The following is a 16,096-nucleotide window of genomic DNA, read 5'->3' as shown; positions in this document are numbered from 1 at the left end:
ATCTGGAAACCAAAGCCTTGTAGCATGCAACCTACCACAACAGATAACTTGTATCCTCTGACTCTACAACTTGCACTTCAGTAGCCCCCATGATCAAGCATCATAATATCCACATGAGCATACATTTCCAGCATCAATCAACATCAAGCATTTTTGGTGCAAATATGCTACCCCTCGTTCAAATAGCACGCGACTACTATGCATACTTAAAAGTATCCATCCATATTGGATCTGCATGTGAATATCCTTAGAATCTCTTGGATCAAACACCATTGATATCACATAGCATTGATGGGCTCCGCAATATACTAGAGCTTCACCTGAAGCATAGTGCAACACCTACATATCGTAAACTGTGGGCAACTTAAGCTCGTTACCAGAAAGCATTAAAGAAATTTGACTCTCTTTTACTGGCAACCAAGACGTCACTAAAATAAGCATCATTAGGAATAACATCCAAATCCAACCACATTTGGTAGACTGTCCAAGCAAATAAAAACCTTATGCACTTTAGGGAGTATCAAGAATGATTTAGCATCATCACCCCCTCTAGCTTCATAGCCATCACAAAAAACCTTGGGACTTTCTGGACCTGTATCATCAAAGGATTTTTTACATATGGTTTTTCATCTTCATCATGAAAACAACTTTATCCTATAGATATTCATCTGTAGCATCCTCAGGAAAATCACCCTTAGAAGCCTCAACATTAATCAAAACTATAGGAGTTATCGCCTCATGCAGCCCATGTACAAGCATAGATGTAAAATCCTTGTCAGTAGTCTGCTCACAATCAGCATGATCTGAGCAATCTTCATACTCATCTATATCATCCTCTGCTTCCTCATCTACATCCATGTTACTTAGCAATACATCATAGCACTGTAAAGGCTCATCTGGTACCTCCTCTGAAGAGATACATGCATCAAAAAGCTCTTCTACACTGTGATAATCATCTCCCTTAGATATAGACAAAAAATCATCGATTATGGAATTTTCTTCCACGATAATAGCATCTGCAAACATATTGCTAGTAGAAATCATAGGTTCATTGACATCCTCGGGCTCATGTTGTGCCGGGTCCAAATCTTGGTCACTTCATCAGCTATTGTGTATATAATAACTTTATTTATGCACTCATCTGTAGCAAACAAGCTGTTCTACTTGGCTCTAGTTCTTATAGTTTTAGAAATATCCTATAGAGTCTCATCTGCTTGATAAAATCCTTCACAATAATCCATGTCAAGGTGAGGAGCTTGTGAACCACTTACTATACAGTCTATGTCTTCACTGGAACCATTATTGGAGGTAGCATTCATGCGAGAAATCTTTGAAAAAAAATCATATAAGTCAAATTTAGCATAAAATTTATCGTTTATCTTTTCTTATCTTTATCTATGCTTCTCTAAAACTGAATCTGCTACTTCCAATTTTGCATTTTCTTGGGCTTTCCTTCTTGCAGAAATATGCTCCCAGAATTCATCATAGTTGAGGGACTGCATCTGATCCCCCCCATTTTTACTGAAGACAACCTGGCTTCATTCAGTAATCTCCTTTATTTCCCGATGTAGAATCCTTGAGCTTTTGCAAATAAATTCCTCTACAAAATAGTCCCACCGTGTGGGATATGCTTCTGTCAATTCTTGAACCTACTTTTTATAATCCGAGTTTACAACCTCTTCAAAAGATGCAATCATCCGATTTTTTGAAACATTTTGGCTTTTCATCTCGGCTTCATAACATGCAATACAACCTTTTGGATCATGTCCCTGAAAAATGTGATACTGCTCCCATACAACATCAAGTGCTAGCTCTACAACATCATCAATCTGCTTTTTTATCTGCATGGCTTTTGCTTCCTATAGATAACTGCTAGATTTTTATCAAATCTATTGGAATTGAAATTGTCATTAAACTACTTTAATTGCTCTAGCATCTCTATCCTTACTTCCCACCCTGGCTCGTTTCCCATCGGGTTCCCCAAAAATATCGAGGCATATGTGTTTGAAACATGAGCCAGGTCGAGCCTCTAGCTATGAGAAGTGTCAAGAGAGAGAACAAGAAAAACAGATACATATGGATTTGGCAATCACCGTAGTCTTCAATTAATTGATTAACGCTTTGAGTACAACTTAATCCTCAGCCAAGGCGGGCTGTTAGCAGCACCTTCCTTGGGATCATCTGATAACTAGTAGTTTAAGCTCCCAAGATTAATCGATGTGTTAATGACACCGGGATTAACAGAATGTTTAATCGATCTCTAGTTGATGACGAAGATGGAAACTTTCCTCTACCACTTTAGCTGCTTCAACTAACTCATGGATTCTGCAAGCTTGAGTTTTGCTTGTTGCCTCAAACATCAAGCATCACTTAATATCAACTATCCTGAAACTTCCTACTTTGCTGAGCTCTAACCCTTTTGCTTCTGCCTTCGACTCCTTGATTATCTCTCCCCTTTGCCAAGGCTTTGCTTTGCTTCTCTAGCCCGAGAGAGAGAGAGAGAGAGAGAGAGAGAGAGAGAGAGAGAGAGAGAGAGAGAGAGAGAGAGAGAGAGAGAGAGAGAGAGAGAGAGAGAGAGAGAGAGAGAGAGAGAGAGAGAGAGAGAGAGAGATAACCTTTGTCTTGCCTTTGTTCAATCTCGAGAGAAAGAGAGCTTGGAGCTTCCTTCTTTTCTTTGTTCAAGCTCGAGAGCAAGAGATCTTGGAGCTTCCTACTTTTCTTTGTTCAAGCTCAAGAGCAAGGTCCTTCCTCCTATCTTGCATGCCGTAAAAACCCTCCTCGCCATGTATTTTATGATTCACAGCTCCCCCCACACCTCTCCTCTCCTCATTTTGGTTGGAGAACGAAAGAGAGAGAGAGAGAGAGAGAGAGAGAGAGAGAGAGAGAGAGAGAGAGAGAGAGAGAGAGAGAGAGAGAGAGAGAGAGAGAGAGAGAGAGAGAGAGAGAGAGAGAGAGAGACAGAGAGAGAGAGAGAGAGAGAGAGAGAGTGAGAGAGAGAGAGAACAAGCTTTCTCCTTGTGGAACTTGAGAGAGAACACACTTTGCCTTCTCGAGTTCCCCTTTATTTGCCCTACAATGCATCCTTCAATTCCTCAACTTCCCTTCGTTACCTTATCTCCCCTTTGCTTGCTTTGTTTACCGAAGACTAGCCGAGGACAAGAGTGAGAGAGAGGGAGCTTTGCTTGCCCAGGACGAGCCAAGAGCAAGAGAGAGAGAGATGGATCTTTTCTTGCTCTGAGCTTCTTTCTGCTCTTTCCTTTCTTGCATACCCATTTTATCCTATTGTTAATGCTCCTTGCTTCCCCTCGTTGATGCTCCTTGCTTCCTCTGCGTTCTCTCCTGCCTCATCTCGTAACCTCTACTTCCTTCGTTATCCTGCTTAGTTCACACAATAACCACACCTTTTGCACGCAAAAAAATCCCCTATTTTAATCCCCTTCCTCCCTTAGCAACGACGGCGTCGTCCTTGCTAGGGAGGCAAAAAAAAACCGCCTCTATGATGTGGCACTGGTGGATTTTTACCGGTGCCGTTGTCAACATAATCGGGCCATAAAAAGTTTGCCTAGGCATGCTGTGGCTTTTTCCCTTCTTTCACTGACCTCATCCAGATCCTATGCTGGCATGCAGACATCCCTGAACTAATTCCATCATTTTTGGCAGATCTGTAACTGCTAGATTTTTATCACATACGTTGGAATTGAAATTGTCAATAAACTGCTTTAATTGTTCTGGCATCCATCTTTACCTCCCACCCCTGCTCATTTCCCGTCGGGTTCAACCAAAATGTCGGGGAATATGTGTTCAAAATGTGCACCGAGCAGATGCCGGGCCTTTGGGTATGATAGGTGTCAAGAGAGAGAACAAGAAAAACAGATACATATGGATTTGTCAATCACCGTAGTCTTCAATTAATTGATTAACGCTTTGAGTACAACTTAATCCTTAGCCAAAGCGTGCTGTTAGCAGCACCGTCCCTCGAATCATCTGATAACTAGGAGTTTAAGCTCTCGTTTTACAAGATTAACCGGTTTGTTAATGAACCCGCGCTTAACAAAATGTTTAATCAATCTCTAGTTGATGACGGTGATGGAAATTTTCCTCTGCCGCTTTAACTGCTTCAACTACCTCGTGGATTCTACAAGCTTCAGTTTTTCTCACTGCCTCAATCATCAAGCATCAGTTATTATCAACTATCCTACTACTTCCTGCTTTGCTAAGCTCTACCCTTTTGCTTCTGCCTTCCACTCCTTGCTTATCTCTCCCCTTTACCGAGGCTTTTCTTTGCTTCTCTAACCCGAGAGGGAGAGAGAAAGAGAGAGAGAGAGAGAGAGAGAGAGAGAGAGAGAGAGAGAGAGAGAGAGAGAGAGAGAGAGAGAGAGAGAGAGAGAGAGAGAGAGAGAGAGAGAGAGAGAGAGAGAGAAAGAAATAACCTTTGTCTTGCCTTTGTTCAAGCTCGAGAGCAAGAGAGCTTGGAGATTCCTGCTTTCCTTTGTTCAAGCTCAAGAGCAAGCTCCTTCCTCCTTTCTTGCAAGTTGCATGCCGTAAAAACCCTCCTCGCCTTGGCTTTTATGCTTCAAAACTCTCCCCACACCTCTCCTCTCTTGGTTTGGTTGGAGAACGAGAGAGAGATAACAAGCTTTTTCCTTGTCCAAACTCGAGAGAGAACACACTTCACCTTGTTGATCTCCCCTTGCTTTGCCCTACAATCCCTATTTCAATTCCTGAACTTCCCTTCATTACCTTATCTCCCCTTTGCGTGCTTTGCTTACCGAAGACTAGCCGAGGACAAGAGCGAGAGAGAGGGAGCTTTTCTTGCCGAGGACGAGCCGAGAGCGAGAGAGAGGGAGCTTTTCTTTCTCTGAGCTTCTTTCTGCTCTTCCCTTTCTTGCAGACCCGTTATATCCTCTCGTTAATGCTCCTCACTTCCCCTCCTTGATGCTCCTTGCTTCCTCTCTGTTCTCTCCTGCCTCATCGTGTAAGCTCCGCTTCCTTCGTTACCCTCCTTAGTTCAAACATTAACCACACTTTTTGCATGCAAAAAAATCCCCTATTTTAAGCCCCGTCCTCCCTTAGCAATGACGGCACCATCGTTGCTAGGGAGGCAAAAAAACTACCTCCATGACATGGTAGTGGCGGATTTTTACCGGCTTCGTTCGTGGAAAAATTGTTCCCAGAAAACTTTGCCTAGGCCTACTGCGGCCTTTTCCCTTTTCTGGTGACCACTTCTAGAGCCCGAGCTGGTGAGCACAAGCAGAACTTCTCTTCTCTGGCTCCCTCGCTGCCTGCTTCGCCATGCTTTCCTTATCCCCCCTCACTTCACACTAAAAACCCCCTTTTTTTATTATTAAGTGGGCGGCCTTTGGCTGTGAGCGGCCATAGTCTTCATTTGGGCGGGCGGCCTTTGTAAGGGCATCACATTTGGGCATACATGCCGGCCATAGCCCTTGCAAGGGTGTTACATTTGGCATACATTCCCGCCAAGCAATGCTTTGCAAGTAGAAGGCGTCACATTTGGCATGCATTATAGGGCAAAGCATCGCCAAGCTCAGCAACTCCCCTCTTGCATCAGCTCTTGACTAGCAATATCATTGTGAATGCCAATCACAACTATTGCCGGCCAAGCACTGCATGAAATGGCATCGCAGACACAAGACTCCTCAAGCTATTACTGCTCCCACATTCCAAGATTCCCTCAGTTGCCGACCGGACCGAACTGCCATGGAACCGGCCCCGGCCGGTGAATCTTTAACGGCCAATAACTTGGCAACCGTAACTTTGATCCTGATCTGAAAAAAACCAATGCACTGCACAAAGTGAGCACTTCAAGACCATGCATTCATTTCAATTATGTCACCTGAGCTGCAGCTACCCAATCCGGTATGGATCTACAATCGACTCAACCTTTAGACTACCATAACTTTTGCATTGTAGCTCCAATCGACGAGCCGTAAAGACAGCCCAGTAGAGCACTTCAAGCACTGCCATTCTAGATCATAATCTCACATCTATTCTCACTTCAATCATACTCCTTTTTAGCATCATTAAGACATCTGTTGGCCCTTTCAAGCCTCATCTGGCATACATTAATCATTAAACTTGGCCTGTTAACAAGCCCTCATCACTATTCAATAGATATTTAGGCTTCAAAAAAGCTTAGCTTGCAGTTATTTGCTCTTTTCTCCATCACGAAAGTGGAGCTGCATGGAATTCACCCCCTATGAACCTACACAGCCTCCCGATCTGTGCCACCTGCACTTCAATCTTCATACGCTATAGGGTACCTTAAGCTCTTTGCCATCATCAGACTCATGTAACTGGTAAACATATGAAAAATTAATATAAGGCTTATACCCCATCATCAATGTTCTAGATTAATCATTTAATAGCTGCCAATCAGAAATCTTTGAACCATATATGTCGTATCTCCAAAGCATTCAATCATGTAAAACCTGTTTAGTGAACCCCACTAGACTCAAGTGCTCTAGTTAATGATACACACGGCTTGATCATAAATCTGGCTTTAGGGAACCCTGTCAAGCTCAAGTATGCCTTACTCTCTCTGCACACGGAATTGCCATCAAGCCCTTGACTTCAAGTTCTGGTAGCAGAACCAACTCAAAAGATGTGAAGATACTTCATCGATTGTCCAAAGAAGTCGACTGGAAGCCAGCCATGTAAGCTTATTGACTGCATAACCGAAACTCTTCAGACTTAGCATCATCTAGAAACCAAAACCTTGTACCATGCAACCTACTACAACAGATAAGTTGTATCCTTTGAATCTACAACTTGTACTTTAGTAGCCCTCAGGATCAAGTGAGATAATAAGGAATTGTCCACTCACTGGAGCATTATAATATCCACATGAGCATACATTTCTTGTATCAATCAACATCAAGCATTTTTGGTGCAAACATGCTACCCTTGGTTCAAATAGCACGCAACTACTATGCATGCTTAACAGTATCCATCCATATTGGATTTGCATGTGAATATCCTTAGAATCTCCTGGATCAAACACCATTGATATCACATAGCATTGATGGGCTCCGAAATATACTAGAGCTTCACCTGAAGCATAGTGCAACACCTACATATCGTAAACTTTTGAGCTCGTTACCAAAAAGCATTAAAGAAATCTGACTCTCTTTTACTGGCAGCGAAGACATCACTAAAATAACCATCATTAGAAATAGCATCCAAATCCAGCCACATTTGGTACACTGTCCAAGCAAATAAAAAACCATATGCACTTTATGGAGTATCAAACATGATTTAGCATCATCACCCCCTCTAGCTTCATAGCCATCATGAAAAACCTTGGGACTCTTTGGACCTGTATCATCAAAGGAATTTTTACCTGCTGCTGTAGGGTTTTCATCTTGATCATGAAAGACAACTTTATCCTGTAGATCTTCATCCATAGCATCCTTGAGAAAATCACCCTTAGAAGTCTCAACATTAATCAAAACTGTAGGAGTTATCTCCTAATGGAGTCCATGTACAAGCATAGATGAAAACTCCATGTCAATAATCTGTTCACAATTAGCATGATGTGAGCAGTTGTCATACTGATACATATCATCCTCTACTTCCTCATCTGCATCCATGTTACTTAGCAATACATCATAGCACTGTAAAGGCTCATCTGGCACCCCCTATGAAGAGGTACACACATCAAAAATCTATTCTATACTGGCATAATCATCTCCTTCAAATCTAGACAAAAAGTCATCAATTATGGCATCTTCTTCCATGATAACAACATCTACAAACATATTGTTAGTAGAAATCATAGGATCATTGACATCCTTAGGCTGATCCTGTGCCGAGTCCACAATCTTGGTCACTTCATCAACTACTGTGTATGTAATAGCTTTATCCTCACACTCATCTGCAGCAAACAAGCTGTCCTGTTTGGCTATAGTGCTGGAAGTTTTAGAAATATCCTGTAGAGACTCATCTGCTTGATGAACTCCTTCAAAATAATCTATGCCAAGAGCTTGTGAACCACTTACTATACAGTCTACGTCTTCACTAGAACCATTATTGGAGGTAGCATCCATGCAAGCAATCTTTGAAAAGAAATCATATAAGTCTGTTTCAGCATTAAATCATATAAGTCAGTTTCAGCATTAAATTCATCGTTTACCTTTTCTTCTTTGCTCAAAATATGCTCCTCTGAAACCGAATCTGATACTTCCAATTCTACATTTTCTTTGGCTTTACTTCTTGTAGAAATGTGCTCCCAGAATTCATCATAGTTGTGGAACTGCATCTGACCCCTTCACATTTACTGAAGACAACCTAGCTTCGTTCAGTAATCTCCTTTACTTCCCAATCTAGAATCCTTGAGCTTTCCCAAATAAATTCCTCTGCAAAATAGTCCCACCGTGTGGGATATGCTTCTGTCAGTTCTTGAACCTGCTTTTTATCATCCGAATTTACAACCTCTTCAAAAGCTGCAATCATCCAATTTTCTGGAACATGCAATACATCCGTGAAAAATATGATACTGCTCCCATAGAACATCAAGTGCCAGCTCTCCACCATCATCAATCTGCTTTTTTATCTAGATGGATTTCACTTCATGCAGACATCCCTGAACTAATTCCATCATTTTTCGCAAATCTGTAACTGCAGGTTTTTTATCAAATACGTTGGAATTGAAATTGTCAATAAAATGCTTAAAGTGTTCTAGCATCCATCTTTACCTCCCACCCCGGCTCATTTCCGGTCGGGTTCAACCAAAATGTTGGGGGATATGTGTTCAAAACGTGCACCAAGCAGATGCCGGGCCTTTGGCTATGAGAGGTGTCAAGAGAGAGAACAAGAAAAACAGATACATATGGATTTGTCAATCACCGTAGTCTTCAATTAATTGATTAACGCTTTGAGTACAACTTAATCCTTAGCCAATGCGTGCTGTTAGCAGCACCGTCCCTCAAATCATCTGATAACTAGGAGTTTAAGCTCTCGTTTTACAAGATTAACCAGTTCGTTAACGAACCTGCGCTTAACAAAATGTTTAATCAATCTCTAGTTGATGACGGTGATGGAAATTTTCCTGTGCCGCTTTAACTGCTTCAAATACCTCGTGGATTCTACAAGCTTCAGTTTTTCTCACTACCTCAATCATCAAGCATCAGCTATTATCAACTATCCTACTACTTCCTGCTTTGCTGAGCTCTACCCTTATGCTTCTGCATTCCACTCCTTGCTTATCTCTCCCCTTTACCGAGGCTTTTCTTTGCTTCTCTAACCCGAGAGAGAGAGAGAGAGAGAGAGAGAGAGAGAGAGAGAGAGAGAGAGAGAGAGAGAGAGAGAGAGAGAGAGAGAGAGAGAGAGAAACAAATAACCTTTGTCTTGCCTTTGTTCAAGCTCGAGAGCAAGATATCTTGGAGATTCCTGCTTTCCTTTGTTCAAGCTCAAGAGCAAGTTCCTTCCTCCTTTCTTGCAAGTTGCATGCCGTAAAAACCCTCCTGGCCTTGGCTTTTATGCTTCACAACTTTCCCCACACCTCTCCTCTCCTGGTTTTGGTTGGAGAACGAGAGAGAGAGAGAGAGAGAGAGAGAGAGAACAAGATTTTTCCTTGTCCAAACTCGAGAGAGAACACACTTCACCTTGTTGAGCTCCCCTTGCTTTGCCCTACAATCCCTATTTCAATTACTCAACTTCCCTTCGTTACCTTATCTCCCCTTTGCTTGCTTTGCTTACCGAAGACTAGCCGAGGACAAGGGCGAGAGACGGAGAGATTTGCTTGCCGAGGACGATCCGAGAGCAAGAGAGAGGGAGCTTTTCTTTCTCTGAGCTTCTTTCTGCTCTTCCCTTTCTTGCAGACCTGTTATATCCTCTCGTTAATGCTCCTCACTTCCCCTCCTTGATGCTCCTTGCTTCCTCTTTGTTCTCTCCTACCTCATCGTGTAAGCTCTGCTTCCTTCGTTACCCTCCTTAGTTCACATAATAACCACACTTTTTGCATGCAAAAAAATCCCCTATTTTAAGCCCCGTCCTCCCTTAGCAACGACGGCACCATCGTTGCTAGGGAGGCAAAAAAACTACCTCCATGACATGGTAGTGGCGGATTTTTACCGGCTTCGTTCGCGGAAAAATTGTTCCCAGAAAACTTTGCCTAGGCCTACTGCGGCCTTTTCCCTTTTCTGGTGACCACTTCTAGAGCCCGAGCTGGTGAGCACAAGCAGAACTTCTCTTCTCTGGCTCCCTCGCTGCCTGCTTCGCCATGCTTTCCTTATCCCCCCTCATTTCACACTAAAAACCCCCTTTTTTTATTATTAAGTGGGCGGCCTTTGGCTGTGGGCGGCCATAGTCTTCATTTGGGCGGGAGGCCTTTGTAAGGGCATCACATTTGGGCATACATGTCAGCCATAGCCCTTGCAAGGGTGTTACATTTCGCATACATTCCGGCCAAGCAATGCTTTGCAAGTAGAAGGCATCACATTTGGCATGCATTATAGGGCAAAGCATCGCCAAGCTCAACAACTCCCCTCTTGCATCAGCTCTTGACTAACAATATCATTGTGAATGCCAATCACGAAAATTGACGGCCAAGTTATACATAAAATGGCATTGCAGACACAGGACTCCTCAAGCTATTACTACTCCCACATTCCAAGATTCCCTCAGTTGCCGACCGGACCGAACTAGCACGGAACCGGCCCCGCCCAATGAATCTTTAACGGCCAATAACTTGGCAAACGTAACTTTGATCCTGATCTGAAAAAACCAATGCACTCCACAAAGTGAGCACTTCAAGCCCATGCATTCGTTTCAATTATGTCACCTCATCTCTACAGTTGCCCAATCCGGTACAGATCTGCAATCAACTCAACCTTCAAACTGCCATAACTTTTGCATTGTAGCTCCAATCGAGAAGCCGTAAAGACAGGCCGGTAGATCACTTCAAGCACTACAATTCTATGTCATAATCTCACATCTATGGTCACTTCAAGAATACTCATTTATAGCATCATTAAGGCATCCGTTGGCCCTTTCGATCCGCATCTGGCATACATTAATCATTAAATTTGGCCTGTGAACAAGCCCTGATCACTGTTCAATATATATTTAGGGTTCAACAAAGCTTAGCTTGCAGTTCTTTGCTCTTTTCCCCATCATGGAAGTGGAGTTGCACGACATCGAGGCACTGGTTATCTCTTATTTCACGCAGTTGACCAAAGAAGCAGCATGTACAATTCCATTCAAAACTGGTTCCTTGACTTCCATTAGAGATTTGCTGATAGACAGTGCTTGCAGCACATAGAAAGTAGGTGAATTTTCTACTATACAACATCAAAATCCAATTTAAAACCACAGAAAGCCAACCTTCAAGCGCTCTGCTGAAGAAAGGTAAACATTTTGGGAGCTCATTGCTAGGCCATCCTCTTCCCTTTGTACATCACAGCATACGATTTGTTAGGAATTGGATTGTGCTAGCTATGGTGGATGAAAGAGAAACATAGCTTCAATATGTGAGTGTGTGTGTAAGCAAGCTTATCACTCAAGTGAATTAGGTTCCAAGATAGAATTAGCTTGGACTCATAAACACAATCTTGAGTATTGACTTAGCTTAGCACAAGCTCACCATAGACAAGCATGTAGTGCAAAATGAAGTTGTTGTTTATTCATTCATGAAATGAGCTTTAAGTAGCTCTATAGCCTTGCTCCACAGTATGTGGGATAAATCCACTCTCTTCTCCTTGACTCACACCTTAGGACAAAGCTGACACTTTACAATCCTCCCCTTGAGGTTTGGACTATGACAAGATACTGAAGATGCATGATCCACATAGGCTAACAAAATCCACATAGGATGGTGATATCCACACAGGAAAATAAAGTCCACAAAGGATGGTGATACCCACACAGAATGGTAAAATCCACACAAGAAAAATCCACAAAGGATGGTGATGTCCACACAAGATGATAAGATCCACACGGGAAAAAAGTCCTCCCCTACAAGTAGAGAGTCTACATCTTCAAAATGGGTCTTCATAAAAGACAACGTTGCTCTCGTCTTCATCCTTTTTTTCTACTATGTGAGTTGATCCTCTGTCAGGTTTCTTGCCTTCGTTGCTTTTGCCGTTGCTTCTACTGCTGCTTCTTTCTCCACTGCTACTACCTCCATTTGAGTAGCATTGAAAAGGAGGGTGTCCCTTCCTACCACATTTGTTGCAAGGTTTGTTTGTGTAGCAATCTTTCACTACGTGTCCCATTCTTCCACATTCATAACACTTTTCTTCCGTTTGTCGATGTTAATGGTGGCGAATGCCTTCCCCTTGAAGATGTTGCAATAAAAACTCCTCTTGATGAGGTGAGTGAACCTCTTTGATTTCTTTCTTCTGCTTGGACTGAGTTGATGACATCTTGGAATGGTGGTGTTGGTTCTTTCTCTTCAATAATTGTGACTAAGTGGTCATAAGAAGGTGGAAGTGCACTTAATAGTATGGCCACTTTGTCATCTTCTGGTACTTCAACTTGGATGTAAGTGAGCTGCATGACAATTCTATTAAGCATGTTCACTAGGCTAGCAATGTCCTCCCCTTCAATCATAGTAACTTTGTAAAGCTATCTTTTAAGACTAACTTTGCTTCTTTTGGCCCTAGCTCCAATATTACTTTCTAGGACATGCCAGGCATCATGTGCATGCTTACATTCATCTATGAAATGCATGTAGTTGTCATGCAAGGAGGTGATGATGATTCCCAATGCTTGTTCGTCTTTGGCCAAATTCTGTGCACTTGCTATGAGTGTAGATGCCCTAGTGTGCACTCCATCGGGTTCGGCTTGTTGCTCTAAGGCAGTGCTGATGACAGACCACAAACATTTTTTCATAAGGTAGCCTCTTAAATTCGTTTTCCAAGTGTGAAATCCCTCCCCATTGAATTTCTCTATTCCCTTGTCCCCCATTTGTGCTGATAGAGGGGTCTTAGCTTAGGAGACTCTCCTAGCCAGTGTCTACCTTTTTACACGAGCACAATAGATGATAGAAAATTTATTTGAAAACTTTTGTGCTTGGTTGCAATAATTTTAGGGGAAGAGAGAGAAAGAATGAGAGAGAGAGAGATATACCCTTTTTTGTGAAGCTCCTCTTCACAAAGAGGTATGACTAGTGATGCTTTGAATTTTGCTTTGAAGCTAGATGAAGCCTCTTGTGGGAAGCCCCTCCAAGTGGGGAGGGGGCTCAATAGATTGCCCATGAGAAAAGTCTGTAGGGCCTTTTTGTCTGCTTACTGGACTTTAAGGACTCCAAATTTTGTGGGAGTGAGTTTAAGGCTCATTTGAAGACAATAGGCGTGGAAAGAGGGGCCCAAGAGGGGTGATGGCTGAGGTGAGCAATGCCGCGGGATGGAGCTCTTATAGGGTCAGGCCGTTCGAACAGCTCGTGGGGCAAGTGGGGCATGCAGGGGTAGGCCGGGCGGCACGCAATTTCCCGGGCAGGCGCGGGCAGCCGGTCGGATTGTATGTGCACGCGCGGCCGTTCGCCAACGTGCAATAAGGGCCACTGGACGGGTTTTTCGGTATGCAGTCAGCCATTCGGACCCGATTTTCGAAATTCAAAAGAACTGACCGCCGTTTCAAGTCCGCCAGTGGGCGCCCAATTTGGGTGTGGCCCTTTGCCTTTAAAAAGGTCAATGGCCCTAAAAGCAAGGTGTTCCCACCACGATAGGGCCCGTTTGAGCTGCTTTGGCGCCTATTTTTCTACAATATTTTGGTGAGCATTAAAGGCCTTTTAGGCACACACATACACACAAACAATTTGGGCTTTGAATCTGCAAAGAAAACTAGAGAATGAGGGTGTGCATGAGAGCAAGATTGAGCAAGCTTTAGAATAGGTAAAAGAGATGCGATTTTATCATGGGTGGGCTTGACGGAAAGCACTTGAATGGGTCTACGCACACATACCAATGGTGAATGCCAATTTTGCTAAAATGAGGAGAAAATTTTGGATGCAAAAATGCAAGTTTATAATGGCAAATTAATGAAATCTTATGCTAATTAATCTTCTAATTAGCTAGTGAGTAGTGGCCCAAGAGTCTTTAGCTCAAGAACATGCTCATGCTAGCCAATGGAACACTAATCAGGCATGCGGTATGCAATAGAGGGGCAAAACAAATGTATTTATCTAATGATGATAGAGTAATGCTAATTGTACTAACACACAAATGCATAACAACAATCCTAGCTAGCACACCATAGCTTTGATACCAAATGTTAGGAATTGGATCGTGCTAGCTATGGTGGATGAAAGAGAAACATAGCTTCAATGTGTGCGTGTGTGTTTAAGCAAGGTTATCACTCAAGTGAATTAGGTTCCAAGATAGAATTATCTTGGACTCATAAACACAATCTTGAGTATTGACTTAGCTTAGCACAAGCTCACCATAGACAAGCATGTAGTGCAAAATGAAGTTGTTGTTTATTCATTCATGAAATGAGCTTTAACTAGCTCTACAACCTTGCTCCACAGTATGTGGGATAAATCCACTCTCTTCTCCTTCACTCTAAGTCTCTCACCTTCAGCAAATACTCGAGATGAACACAACAAAATACATCACTACAGTGAAGCAAATCCAATGCCACAGTTACCTAACATAAAGAAATACCATGCGGCGAATAACTCGCCACCACTGATAATCATTCTTCCCAAAAAGAGCCACATCAAGTTCAATTATGTGGAAAAGCTTAGTCACCACTGTTGAAACTCCTCTGAAGAAGATGACCTATTGCAACCACATAATGGTAGCTCAAGCTTCTCAACTCTTACCCATGTTTCATGTCCATGGCCCCCTTCTTGTCTTTTGAGATTGAACTCATTTTTGTCATCTATGGTCTCGTTTGGAGCTTGTTGTAAAGACTTGCGGGTTGAAAGCTGCATTGACACAAAAGGGTTGCACTAGCGGAGGGGTAGAAACGTACTAGACATCAACCTGAGGAAGGCTCATTGAATTTGAAAGCATGTAAGATAGAACCATAACACTAGATACATTCGTTATTGTCAAAGAAAGAAATCATTGCACTCAGATGTGCTAAGCTTCACAAATGGCTTCCTTAATGACAATAATCTTCTCAACATTTCATGACAAAGCTAAGCACGCAATTGTTTGGCATGTGTTCAAAAAAATTAATGATGTGACATGCTCACAAACACCATGCTCAAACAAACATACCGTCTGAAGCAAAATGAAAATTGAATATTAGCTTCAAACACATATTTAACATGTAGCTTGTTGAGGCCAAATTGGGAAGGGTTGACACGACAACTGCATCATCGAGTTGTTTTGCACATTGAACCAAATAAAGGTGGCCCGCATGCAGGGAACCCATGGTGGGTACCAATGCTACTCTCTTGCCGGCTCTCTTCATTGCCCTTGACCACTCTCGCATCTCATTCTTCTCTTGCAAGAGGTCCATTGCACTAAAGCAAGCGATCTAGTGCAATAATTACAAAAAAAAAACATCAACAATGCTAGCGCAGTTGGTATAGTCATAGTCTATGTGTCTAATGTCTTGGGTTCCATACCCTCATCACTATATCACACGGGCATGCTCAAATGGGATCAATGGAGGAGGAAAACGCGGGGCGTGCCAATCATGGACCGTCAGATTCGACGGTTTTCTCGAATTTACTAGTCTGCCCGAATTTACAAATTTGCCCCGAATTTACTAATCTACGCACATTTACAATATGACATACTTGAATCCCCTATATTTCAACAAACGCATGCGGGCGTAGTGGTTAGTGCCTCAAATTTACAAGCCTACCCGAATTTACCAAATGGCCCAAATTTACAATGTGCATCTGACGGTCCGAATCACCTCAACAATGTAATGAACATTATTTATCTGTCTCTGGGCGTGTCTCCCGGTGTGTGAGCCTCTCTCTCTCAAGTAACAATCCTCGATATTCCTCCATCTCTAGTAGATAGAGGCCAAGACATCTTTGATCCTCTTACCAGGTTGTCAACTGTGCATACCAACATGATGTATCTCTCGGTGTGTGAGCCTCTCTCACTATCACAAACTATTGACTTGGCATGCCAACTAATAGACAAATGCGGAGGGGACACCTAATAAG

General features: G+C 42.6%; 1 pseudogene; it reads right to left on the bottom strand.

Annotated features, from left to right (window-relative positions):
• Nucleotides 1-1,196: 1,196 nt before the first annotated feature.
• On the bottom strand, nucleotides 1,197-15,432 carry LOC147454018 (pantoate--beta-alanine ligase-like; annotated as a pseudogene).
• Nucleotides 15,433-16,096: the final 664 nt, after the last annotated feature.

Source organism: Adiantum capillus-veneris, chromosome 7, assembly GCF_014529385.1.
Source record: "Adiantum capillus-veneris isolate H3 chromosome 7, ASM1452938v2, whole genome shotgun sequence".
Lineage (NCBI taxonomy): Eukaryota > Viridiplantae > Streptophyta > Polypodiopsida > Polypodiales > Pteridaceae > Adiantum > Adiantum capillus-veneris.
Note: the sequence above shows the minus strand (reverse complement) of the source record. Positions and strands in the feature narration are given on the sequence as shown.